The sequence below is a fragment of the Pyxicephalus adspersus genome, chromosome 2 (assembly GCF_032062135.1).
Source record: "Pyxicephalus adspersus chromosome 2, UCB_Pads_2.0, whole genome shotgun sequence".
NCBI classification, from domain to species: domain Eukaryota; kingdom Metazoa; phylum Chordata; class Amphibia; order Anura; family Pyxicephalidae; genus Pyxicephalus; species Pyxicephalus adspersus.
In genome coordinates, this window is record NC_092859.1 from 95164388 (window position 1) to 95176407 (window position 12020).

The 12020-nt window shown below is 35.9% G+C and overlaps 1 protein-coding gene across 1 annotated transcript in view; it reads right to left on the reverse strand.

Annotated features, from left to right (window-relative positions):
• The window catches only part of WNT2 (Wnt family member 2), a 38147-nt gene that overhangs the window by 915 nt on the left and 25212 nt on the right, over nucleotides 1–12020 (reverse strand). The gene's annotated exons all lie outside the window — the stretch shown is intronic.

Below are 12020 nucleotides of genomic sequence, written 5' to 3' on the forward strand. Positions count from 1 at the left end.
TAACATCCCATTACTGCACCACCATATTACTTATATTAGTAAAGGGATAAAGGGACCTGGCACAGGAAAACATGTAGGCAAACATTTTTGACTAACAATTGTTAAGATGCTGGCTCTTGGTATCTGCCATAACATGCCAATGGTTTCAGTACTTTTGCAGGATCAGTCTGCATTTTCAGCTTTTTATACACTTTACACCTAATGATTATTGATTATTGCTATTGCTGAACTCATTCTAAAGCAGAGGTCACCAACCGGTGGACCCTGAGAAAATTTATAATTAATCTGGTGAATAGCATGTACTGAAAAGAAAGTCGACATGAAAGACATTTAACAACCACTACTACAGATTCAACTTTAAAAATGTTAGTTGTCTGGCTGTCATGCTTCTGCTTTGAATTTAGTAAGATTGTTTCTGGTCAGTACCTAAAATATATTCAAATTGGATAAAGCCAATGGTGAAGCCACTAGGCCAGAATCTTTAAATATTACAACTGAACATGTATAGCCACAATGGGCCTGATTTATGAAAGCTCACCAAGGCTGGAGAGAATACACTTTCAGAAGTGAAGCTGGGTGATACAGAAAACATGGAATAGTTTTTTTTAAAAATCATTTGCTAGCTAATGTTTTGAATCCTGGACCAGATCCATTCCAGGTTTGCTGGATAACCCAGCTTCACTAATGAAAGTGTATTCTCTCCAGCCTTGGAGAGCTTTCATAAATCAGGGCCACAATAATGAAATAACTTTAAAAACAACACAAAATCATTTCCAAATTTGCCAGATCACCCAGGTTCACCCGTGATAGTCTACCTGTAGTGGTATTATACAGAGAATGGGAAGCTGTATGTCTAGACTTTCTGTGTCCCAGATTTCCAATACCCCTAAAATGTCTTTCCAGTTTTCCCTGTGGGGTGTCACATCTTCACAGCCCCCCTCCCCCTCCAAATTTATAGCTTTGCAATCTAACAACTCATATGTCTAAAATGAGTTTGATTTCCAATGCCCAGTTCCTCACAACGCATTCTTGGCTTTGATGTTATGATTCCCCCTCAAAAAACAAATGCAGCCATAATGTCCCCACCCTTGTACAAATTCAACCAACATCTTCTCTTATACCAAGCCCCCCATTATGTAAAGCTGTATCATAGTGTCCTGGTATGTCTTGAATTTTATCAAGCCCCCCCATTATGTCCTCTTCACATAGAAAGTGCCCCATTTGAATGAAATAAGCCATGGCACTCCACAGATCACGCTGACACTGAATCCCAGAAAACCTGAACAAGCTAGCTATGAAGGTTGACTACATTCCAGCTTCTGCTACTGACCAGCAATTCAGAATGAAAGCCAAAAGTACTAGCCCAAAGCTGGAGATTTCACACCATGGACCAATGTTAATAACAAGTTGAATAAAAGTCATTATGTGTCACATATGAAGCCAGAGCTATGATAAACTCTATGCTTGGATGACACCAAAATGTATAGAGTCAAACTTTTGCTGTTCAGGGTAATTTTTCTAAGTCATTACCCCATTACAAATAAATAGTGTCAGGTTCTGACATTCAGTGTTGTCTAGAATACATATCGGCATACCTATAATTGGGATCACATTTCATGGTAAGAAGATGCAGACACCCAATAGCTTCCCCAGTGCAGCTATCAGCCAGGTATCAGCCATTCATCATCAGAAAATTTAGAACATGTGCTTCCTAAATCCTAGTAAGGCAACACAGAATGTAATCTTATTTCTACACCAAGATGATAAAATAACAATCCCTTGCCATATAAACAATGCAAACTATTCCAAGTATTTTTTTCCCAACTAACCCAAAACACCAGGACTATCTAAAGCTGTATAAGGAGGCCTTAGCTATCAACATGTTCAAATATTTTCTAGGAAAATTTTCATTGAACCCATTTGTGCTTTAAAGCTATTGATGCTTGGGTGCCTAGGCCAAGTTTAGCAGTATTGGGATGTGTCCGTTAAGAAGTATAAAAAGCCAAAAAAAGTTTTTTTAATCTCATCAATTATTATAAAAGTAACAGTGTTTATTTTCAGGCTGAAGGCTTATGTCATCAGTGAAGCCACTAGCTTGGCAGACATATTCAGCACGGCTGACTAGTTTGGTATGAAACTGGAGCCGCCAGCGGCAGTAGGGATTGAGAGCCACTGCCAGGCAGTGACAGGTTGTCGCTCGTAAGAGGGGGTCATTTTATATATTCAAAGCACGCAACATCAATGTGTTGCCAACAAGGAGTTAGGAAGCAATAACATATTAAATATATATATAATGAAATAGTGAGATTACCCACAATAGATAATATACATGCAGATAAATACAAACAACATAGTAATAAAACAAGCTTCTGCTTTGGCATCCCGAATTCAAATGTCATGATTTCAGGTCACAGACTTTTATATACTAATAGATCAAAGCACAATTACTCTCTCCAGGTAAGTATGAGGGGGCGTCCTAACATTTCCCTGGACATGTTTAGACTTAGGAAAAAGCTTTAAAACCACATAACTATATAGAGGTTATGTGACACAAATGCTCAAATTTTAATATTTTTATTACACAGTATTTATATAGCGCCATCATATTACACAGCGCTGTACAAAGTCCATAGTCATGTCGCTAACTGTCCCTCAAAGGAGCTCACAATCTAATGTGCCTACCATAGTCATATGTAATTTTTTTCTTATTTTTTTTTTTTGGAAGGGTCAATTAACCTAACTACATGTTTTTGGAATGTGGGAGGAAAACCGGAGAACTGGAGTACCCAGAGGAAACCCACACAGACATGAAGAGAACCTGCAAACTCCATGCAGATATTGCCCTAGCCGGGGACCTAGTACTGCAAAGTCAAGAGTGCTAACCACTGAGCCACTGTGCTGCAGTGATTGTTACATGTAAATATCTATGTTCAGGGCCTAAACATAGATACTGGAAACAGGTAGTCTTTGATCAACCTAAATTAAGAATAATATTCTAATGATATTTGCAGATGCTGAGAAGTTATTTATTAGTATTCAATATACAGTAGGACTATATTATGGAAGATCGTTTTGAAGAGATTTGGTATAAAGGGTAATTATGTTTACTGTCCTATAAACTGAACATTAGTACTAAATTGTCAAATATCAGACCTAGTCATGAATAAAAGTGGGGTAAAGCAAGCATGTCCAACCTTTGGTATTTGCCCATGTGCACATAAATATTTCCTTGGATTACAGTGGGCACTAAATCAGGTAAAGTGTTTTTGTGTGCCTTAGGTCTACTTTAGTGCATCTCTAAACCAGGACTGTGTTTGCCCAAAATATTGGATTACGTTTTGTTGAAAGATATAAAATAATTTCAGGTAAGTCAGAATATTTATAGTTAAATAAGCGTAATAAGAATATGGCTCCTGGTGGAGACTACACATAAAGAATCAGCTACCTAGGATTATTTTTTTTTGCAAATAACTGGGATATACAATCTTACTTTTTCCCTGTTTTTAATACTATTCATAAACTCTTTAGGGAAAAGGAAGGGCTTCCTTTATCATTACGTGGTGGAATAAGTTTATTAAATATCATGTTACAAAGGCTGATGTATTTTATGCCGTCCTTACCTTTTCTAACTCATACAAGGGAAACAGGAATTGGATTGGAGATAATACATTTTTTCGAGAAAAAAGAAGGCAGAATCAAGGGAGTAATACCAAACTCCAAACTGACAGGGATGGGAATCTCAAATACAGCATGATGCAACTCAGTTAGTTAGATTGTCCCTAGTTGTACTAAGATGTACAACTCTTTCATAGTGCCCAGGATTATTAAATAGTTCATCCTCCTTCAGCAACCTCTTGAAAGCCCTTGTTATGGAAATCCACAGTTTTTCCAAGAGTATTTTATAGAACATTTGTGACTGGGAAGAGGTTATACTTCTATAATAAAGTTTTGGGTTCAATTGTCATATAATTTAATTTTAGTGAATGTTAAGGCCCTTTTACTATTGGCAAAAAGTAGACTATATTGTTGTGATCAAGGATGAACACCTAAATGTGAAACGCAAGCTTAGGAAAACCTTCCAGCATAGTAAAATATTAAATAAAAAATACAGAAACGAGGTCTGTTCTGCATACTTGAGGAATTACCAGCCTTGGTTTCTGATATTGGAAAGACAACAGGTGGAAAAACTGTGGCTTAGAGGTTTCACCAGTTGCCAGTATGGTACCAGGAAAAAAACTACCGCCAGCCTAATCTCATATGATGTCTCACCCACAGTATGATGGAGAGACTCCAGAGGCAACTGAAAGTAAGATTGGATCCATGGCTTGAGGAGGTCAAAATTGAGCTAAGGTACTTTCAGACTTAACACCATATTTGACCAAAGCTTAACACTGGGCCTGATTTCTAAAATCTCTCCAAGACTAGACGATCATAGAAGAACCTGGAATGGATGTGGTTATTTGCCAACCAAAAGCAATTTATTTTTTAAGAAATCCATTCCAGGTTTGTTGGATAACCCAGGTTCTTCCATGAGAGTCTATCTTCCCCAATCCATTATAAAAAACAATGACCCTCAAGCCAAAGCTTTATGAGAATGGCTCAAAAACAAAAATCTTGATGTGTTAGATTGGCAGAGTAAAGCAGATATCAACTTAAAACAGACTATTTGCTTACTATACAACCCTACCTAGATCTGTTTTGCAAAGCCAATTGGGTAAAAATGGCAAACGTGCATAACTATTCAATGGCCACTAAAGTACCCAGCAACCATGAAATACTGTAAATATTAATGCCACATGCCAGGTTAGTAACAATACAAACAACAGGGAAAAAAGGGGACTTTTAAAGGCATTATTGAAACTTAATGATATTCATCCATAGTTTAAAATATCAAAAACAGTTTTATTGAAACATATAACATATGATCAAAACTATTTTTGATATTTTAAACTATGGATGAATGTCATTATGTTATAAAAGTGCCTTGAAAGCCCCCTTTTTTGTTTGAAATGTGCATAACGGATATGAATCCTACCCACACAGTGTCCCTTACTTAAAGGTAGGTATACTTCGAACTCACCCAAACTCAGACTCTCACCTTTAGCAGATAACAGCAGTAAAGCTAATACAGGAAGATCTACAAGAAAAGTTTTAAAGTTCATCAGCTGTACATCCCACCAGGATATAGGTATCTACTCAGAAACTAAAAATTAAACAAAAACGAAGATTTGAATTTAATCTGACAAATGTTTTTACTTTAACAAATAATAAAACTTTGATTTGGATATTTGAACAGAACAGGGCAGAAAAAAATGTGCAATATTCTAGGCAGGGCTAGATTTACATTTCAGAAGCCCATAGGTAGAGATAATCTGTCATCCTCATCCTTCCCTATAAAAAAGTCCCACCCCTGTTGGGCTGTTTTTTTTCCCCCAGTGGGTACAACCAAACTGACCAGCTGAATGTAACATCTGGTCCGAAGGAACAAGAACCTGGAGCAGAATGCTGAGTTAACATGCTAGATTAACATGTTAGAATGCTGCACCTGTTTACCTCTTATAGACCAGAGCAATTTACATTTTAATAAAGTCTAGTCCAAATAAAAACTCATTACAATAATACTACTACAATACATATGGAAATTCCAGCACCGGAGATCAGTGGAGTGTCTATAGGCATGATCCTACCTGTAATTCCTGCCCTGATTCTGGGGTAGAGGGCTCAGCTCTTGGATTTAAACTATATTTGAGAACCTATCAGTACCACACCAACTGCCTATATCAGACAGGATTAATAAAGTCCTAGGCAGTGCAAAGCAACTTGCAACTAAACATCATGAAAATATGACAGCTATCCATAAAAACTCTTTTCAGATAAATATGATGTATGTATCTGGATCTTTGAAGATTATGATCACAACCATGCTTCATGGACAAAAAAAATCTATAATCAACCTAGATTCTGAAGAGAAGCGATATCACATTGACAAGAAATTTAATATCTCAGAGCTGTCCAACAGTAAAACACAGTAGTGACAATTAGGCCATAGGAAAGGTTGTCAATTTGTGAATTATATTGATGAAGAACACTGGGAACTGAAAAAAGCAGATCAGTCAATAGTCGGTGGAGCATACAAATCAGTTCTCACTGAAAGGAATGATGAAATGTATATCCTAATATTTTGGCCAATGATGAGATCATTACAAGAGTGACACTGAAAAATTGATGAGGAAAAGTAAAGATAACAAAAGTAAAACTCAAACTTTTGTTTTTTTTTGGAATACATATGGCTTTTTGCCACCCTTTTTTGGTTATGCCACGGTTTTAGTGATCAAACTAGTAGGCCTTTTATGCACCTGGAAAATACTTGATTTTGTGATGTCTGAATATGTGACGCACCATGATGTGTGAACTGTTAAAACAATGATAAGCCAAGCAGGAACTGCCAGCAACTTAACATTTGCAGGTGTACAAATTTATAATTTAACCCAAAACCTTAATCTGCTGCCATACTACCTAGCAAGCTAAACATACTGGTTTTAATTTTCATTTAGTGTAGATGTCCTTTGATATAAAGAACTAATGTCATACAGGCTACTTAATAAAAAAAAAAAGAAAAACCCAAAGTAGCTGTGTGATAGATAGATATCCCTACACATTTCTAATAGCCAAGCTGTAACAGTTGTTGACATATTTATGTCAAGTGCTGTTCCCTGCGTGATGCAGAGCTGGTGTGGCTGCCCCTTCTATGTTTTCTGTAGAAGGACATTCTGTGGTGAGGCAATCTGCTAGACATCAATTACTATAAACAGACATGGTCATAAAATGACTCATCGTTCTAAAAAGGTAAAATGATGGAAGATTTCATCTTAAACTCTGTGAGCAATTGAAGGATATGAAAAAGTTGGCAAGGCTGCATAGATGGGACGAGGTCTGTGTCCGTTAAATGTTCTTCATTCACATCATTACATTTGCTTTAAATTCAACACCTTATGAATATTGCGAAATGATTTATACTGGAAAATTGCACAAGTGTTAAGAGCTTTCAATCTGAAAAATATTGCAGCAGTTTATGAAAGGTGTTTCTAGAGGTGACATTTTAGACCTATCTGGGGATTCTACTGAATTAATAAACCGTGTGCCATTAAAATAACTAAAATTTGAAAGTTTTAACATTTAGAGAAAGTGAAGGATATCAAAGGTTTTACTCAATGAATTCTTGTAACAAATGGCATTTGCTACAGCTAATAAAAGCCAACAATAATGCACAGATAATGCATTATCACAAAATTAATAACCTTAAAGTGGATGTAAAGGCAAAAAAAACATTTTGGATGAGGTTTGATCATGTTTTGATCATCTATAAGTTTGCATCTCTGTCTGTGGTCACCGCCTTGGTGAATACTGTCATTACAACAGAAACTGAGGAGAAATCAAATCCTTCAACAGGAAGTGCCATCTGTTCTGATGACCAACCTCTTCGATCAAAATGTATTTTTCTTTGGAGATTCCCTCTAATTTCCTGTTGTGTGTTTAGGATAGAAATTAAGAGAAAATCTAGCAGGGTCAGATGGAAGAATATGGGGATTTCAACCCCTTCCCTTCTTTATACAAAAATTTAAAAAATGTGGTTGGACATGCAGTTTTATTCTATCCAATATATAATGATTGACCGATTCTTTTATTAGTCGGTTTTCCACTTGCCTAATATTTGTCCAGAAGTTCTCCTCTACATTACAATGGGTCCCAAAGTGTGCATAGATTATTTATCCAGCACCACAAATGACAACCTTCTTCAACTCAAGAACCACAAATTTATGCAAATTCCACCCACAACATCCAAATAGAAAAGGGGGAAAAATGTTGGTTATGAAGGAGCATTTAGTGTTTTCCTCCCAGTTTTGCTTCTCTGAATTGGAGGATTCAGAATACTGGTTAAGAAAGCGTGACACACAAATTTCATTTTACATAAATCATCTACTAACTAGATTTCAGTAAAATCTTTTTCAGAATGCACATTTTAATACTTAGTGTGCTTTTGTAGTGACATCTTATTTTTGAAAGATTATTTTCTTACTTCCTGTCTGGTAAAAAAAAAGACCTTTCAAAAATCTTAAACTCTTAAAATAAACTCTTGTGCCTTTTAGTTTTCTTTTAACAGACTGAGGTCCTACAACTGCTCACCACCTTCTTAGTGTGGCAAGTCCTGCCCTCCACCATGTGGATATATGGTATATGGTATGATCTCTCTCCTCTACAATCTATTATGAATGCTGCAGCCAGACTCATCCATCCTTCCCTCCGCTCCTCTTCCGCTACATCTCTTTGTAATAATAATAATAATAATATGTGGACAAATGTATTCTGGCATCTATTGTTCTTCCTACTTTGAATATCATGTGGTCACACATGATTGCCTCCTCCACTAATAGAATTGACCGAAAGAGGAAATAGAGCTGTAATGCACCATGCAAGCACACTGGGCCCCTGAAACTGATATTTTATCCACAACGTTGCAACAACTATATTTACTTATCAACCTGATTGCTGTTAGAATTTGCTTAATTCTGGATTTAGTTGAGCTTTATTATTCTACTGAACACATAAGAACATAATGTGGATGGTTTATAAAAAATTGAATTTTTTTTTTGTGCCCCTGCTCCTTTGTACCAATTCCCATACACCAGGCCCATAATTTTGTAATTTATCCAGAAGTTAGAGTAGAAATTTCCTGAACTAGAAGTCAGGAAAAAAACACTTGGGATGTGTTTTCTTGATGGATTGCCACTGACTGTGTTAAAGTATATGTTAGCCTGTGTTGGCCAAATGCAAAATCAGTGGCAAAGCATTTCTATCAACGTTTTAAATCATATACCACCAAGATTTAGGGTGGGGTCTACAAAAAAATGCAATTTATTGCGGAAGGGATTAAAGTAATGCAAGACAGCAGCATAACAGAATTGTACAGTGAGACCCCAGTGTTATTAAAACCAAAAAAAAAATCTGAAAGAAAATATAATGAATTACTACAATCATTACTGAATTAGCTTACAGATATAGTCAATAGCATCTACAAAGTGGTATGGGGTTGTTATGTCTCTGTCCTTGCTGACATTTTAGTAATAATTTTCTTCTGAGGGTACAGCAAAATAGCAATTTCTTATTTGGGTTCCTGGATTAATCAAATGCATAACCCCTAATTTACAGAATTAACTGCTCATAAAAACACAAAAAAGGTACAACGGGAAAAGTTAACTGCAAGAAAAGTAACAATTAAAGTTCAAATGATAATAACAACAGAGGCAGTCTACCCTTCTTGGATTTTTTTTTCCGACATGGCTGCAGTGTATCGGTTCACCATACTTCTAATACCAGGATCAAAATAACCCTCCTTAAACTAATACATGGCATGAAATACATTATACTCATCTAAAGCCACACTTTATTGTCTTAATTCTTTCTTTACATTGGGTGGAGACCTTTTCCTAAGTATTCACTTTACTGTCTATCGGCTGTCTCTGAGTGTCCATGTCACTGCCTATTGGTTCCTCTTTTTTTTTTCTAAATGAAAGAAAGACCCATATATATCCAAAAAGCCCCAAATATACTAGGGTAAAACAGTTAGTAGGAGAGGATAACCACAACTGGCATCAGTGCCAATGCAGGACTGAATCAATGCTCCTCCAGTAAGGTAGCGATGCTGTCAAGGTACCTAGATGGCAGGTTAAGGTGAATTTATCTTCAATTATATTCTATAATTATATATATTATATGGGGTGGGTAAAGGAAGGTGGAGATTGGGGTTCAGGACAGGGCAGGGAGGTATGCTTTTTTTGTTTTGTAGGCTATAATCTAGACACCGTATTCAGTATTTCCAACTCATAAAAGCTTTTTTTTTTTTTTTTTTTTGCCATATCTCAGACAAAAAAATAATGCATAAGTTGCTACATCTTCTTTAACACAGTTGCAGTGCTGCATGGAAAACTTTATCATTTTCTATGACTGAAGCACAGAGTCTTTAAAGTATTTATGAAAGAATATATTTTTAAAGAAAATGATAGATATAGTGTGAAAAAAGCGTTGAAGCACACAACGGAAGGCATAAACTGAAGCCTTATAATGACATAAGTTACTAACATCATCTGTACACAATTAAAGTGAACTTGGCATATAGCACACAGTATGACTAGTGACATGCCACACCATTTGTTTCAATTAAACTCCTTCCCTCCCTTTATATGTTCACATACAATTTATGCTATACAGATATTAGGGAGAATTAGATGATCTGAAATGCCAAACTACCTTTACATCAGCAGTTCAACATTTGACCCTATTTTGATTAGTAGCTTACTACATATGAGGCAAACGAGAATATGAGGACTAGAAGATCTAATTTGTGATGTCATAGGATACGCACTGGATAACTACAGCTCTCCAATGTTCCTGTGTTTATTGTTACAACATAATTCATCAATTAAATCATTCCCATGTCTGATTCATCAGAGGTGCAACAAACCCTAGCTGCCATTATATAGCACAGCAAAATCACACATGGATAATCACAGATTAATGCAATAGCCCAATGGAGATTCTGGTAAGCACAGTTCTACATTCATAATACATTTTTCACAGGGTGTATTTTTTTTAAATGACCCTGCAGAATACGCAGGAAATGAGAAGTAGACCTGTCTGGAAAGAAACACTGCATTAAAACATGATGGTGAAGAAGGACTGGGAGGGTCTTTCTTAACCACTGGGAACTGGGAAAATATTAGGCAATTTTCACAATAATGATCCCTGATTTGTGCTGGATGTTCAAAAGTTTAAATTGTACAGTAAGTTAACTTTTTCAAACAAACATTTCATAACATTCTGAGGTATGGTTTTTGTCAGTGTTAATTGGAGCACACTGACTTCAAACAGTACAGTATATTAAAAGCATTTATGGTATACAACATGTATGAAAGTATTATAAAAATGTAATTTTAAAACTGAGCTACAAAAAGGACACTACTGGTTCTGTGTAATGTTGTATTTTGAATGTTTTTATACCAAATGCAACAAGAATAAAAATCTTGTGGTAATCTTTATGCTGTACAGTAAAAGATGACTAAAATGTAACATCTAGGAACCTAGAGACCCTATCCCTAGGTCTCCGGTTTGTATTCTGTTTTTCTGATTATTATGGGCTTTTTGGACAGTTACAATATTACCCAGGGGAGAACATTTGGTGTATTGTTGTTACTGTAGTACTGGATAATTTGGCACTTGCCAGTCTCGTAAATGTTTCAAGAATCTGTGAACAAGAACCTGGATAAAGGAGGAGCTGCTTGTTATTTACATGGAGTACATGTGAACTGATGTACTCCAAACTAAGCATGTGATAATGATCTTAACCCCAGATGAAGTACATGTTTTATACACAAAACCAATTCACATACTGCACGGACATTGGAATCACAGCGCTCAAAGGCAACATCTAGCTTCAAATTTAGAAAGGACTTTGTACAATGTTAACTTCATTTATTTAGACTTTTACAAGTCTACCAGAGCTTCCACACATGCACTTGTACATACTACAATAGAACTCCAGTTATCTGCTAAGAAACCTCAGTTTTAGAGTAATCTCAGTTAACCGGAAACTACATTTATCTGGAATCGAGCATTCCCCATGGGTGCCAGATAACCGAGGTTGTAATGTATAATTTACTTATACATTTAAAAAATGGATTTTAAACATATAGAGAATATCTATCTTATATCATGAGAAGCCATTTATTCGTCATCAATCACAGCGAGAAGTCCTTCACTATAAAGGTAAACAAATGTTATTTGACAAACTTGATGATGATAGCCAGTAAGATTAACAAATTAAATGTTATTTATTTGCCATTTTCATCTATAAGTACTAAAATTTATCACTGCAGTGCCTCATCCAGGGACTTAATCCACCTGGCATTGACAGGGTCAAGGATTTGTTCCTTGATTTGTATATAGGTATTTGTTAAAGGTAATTA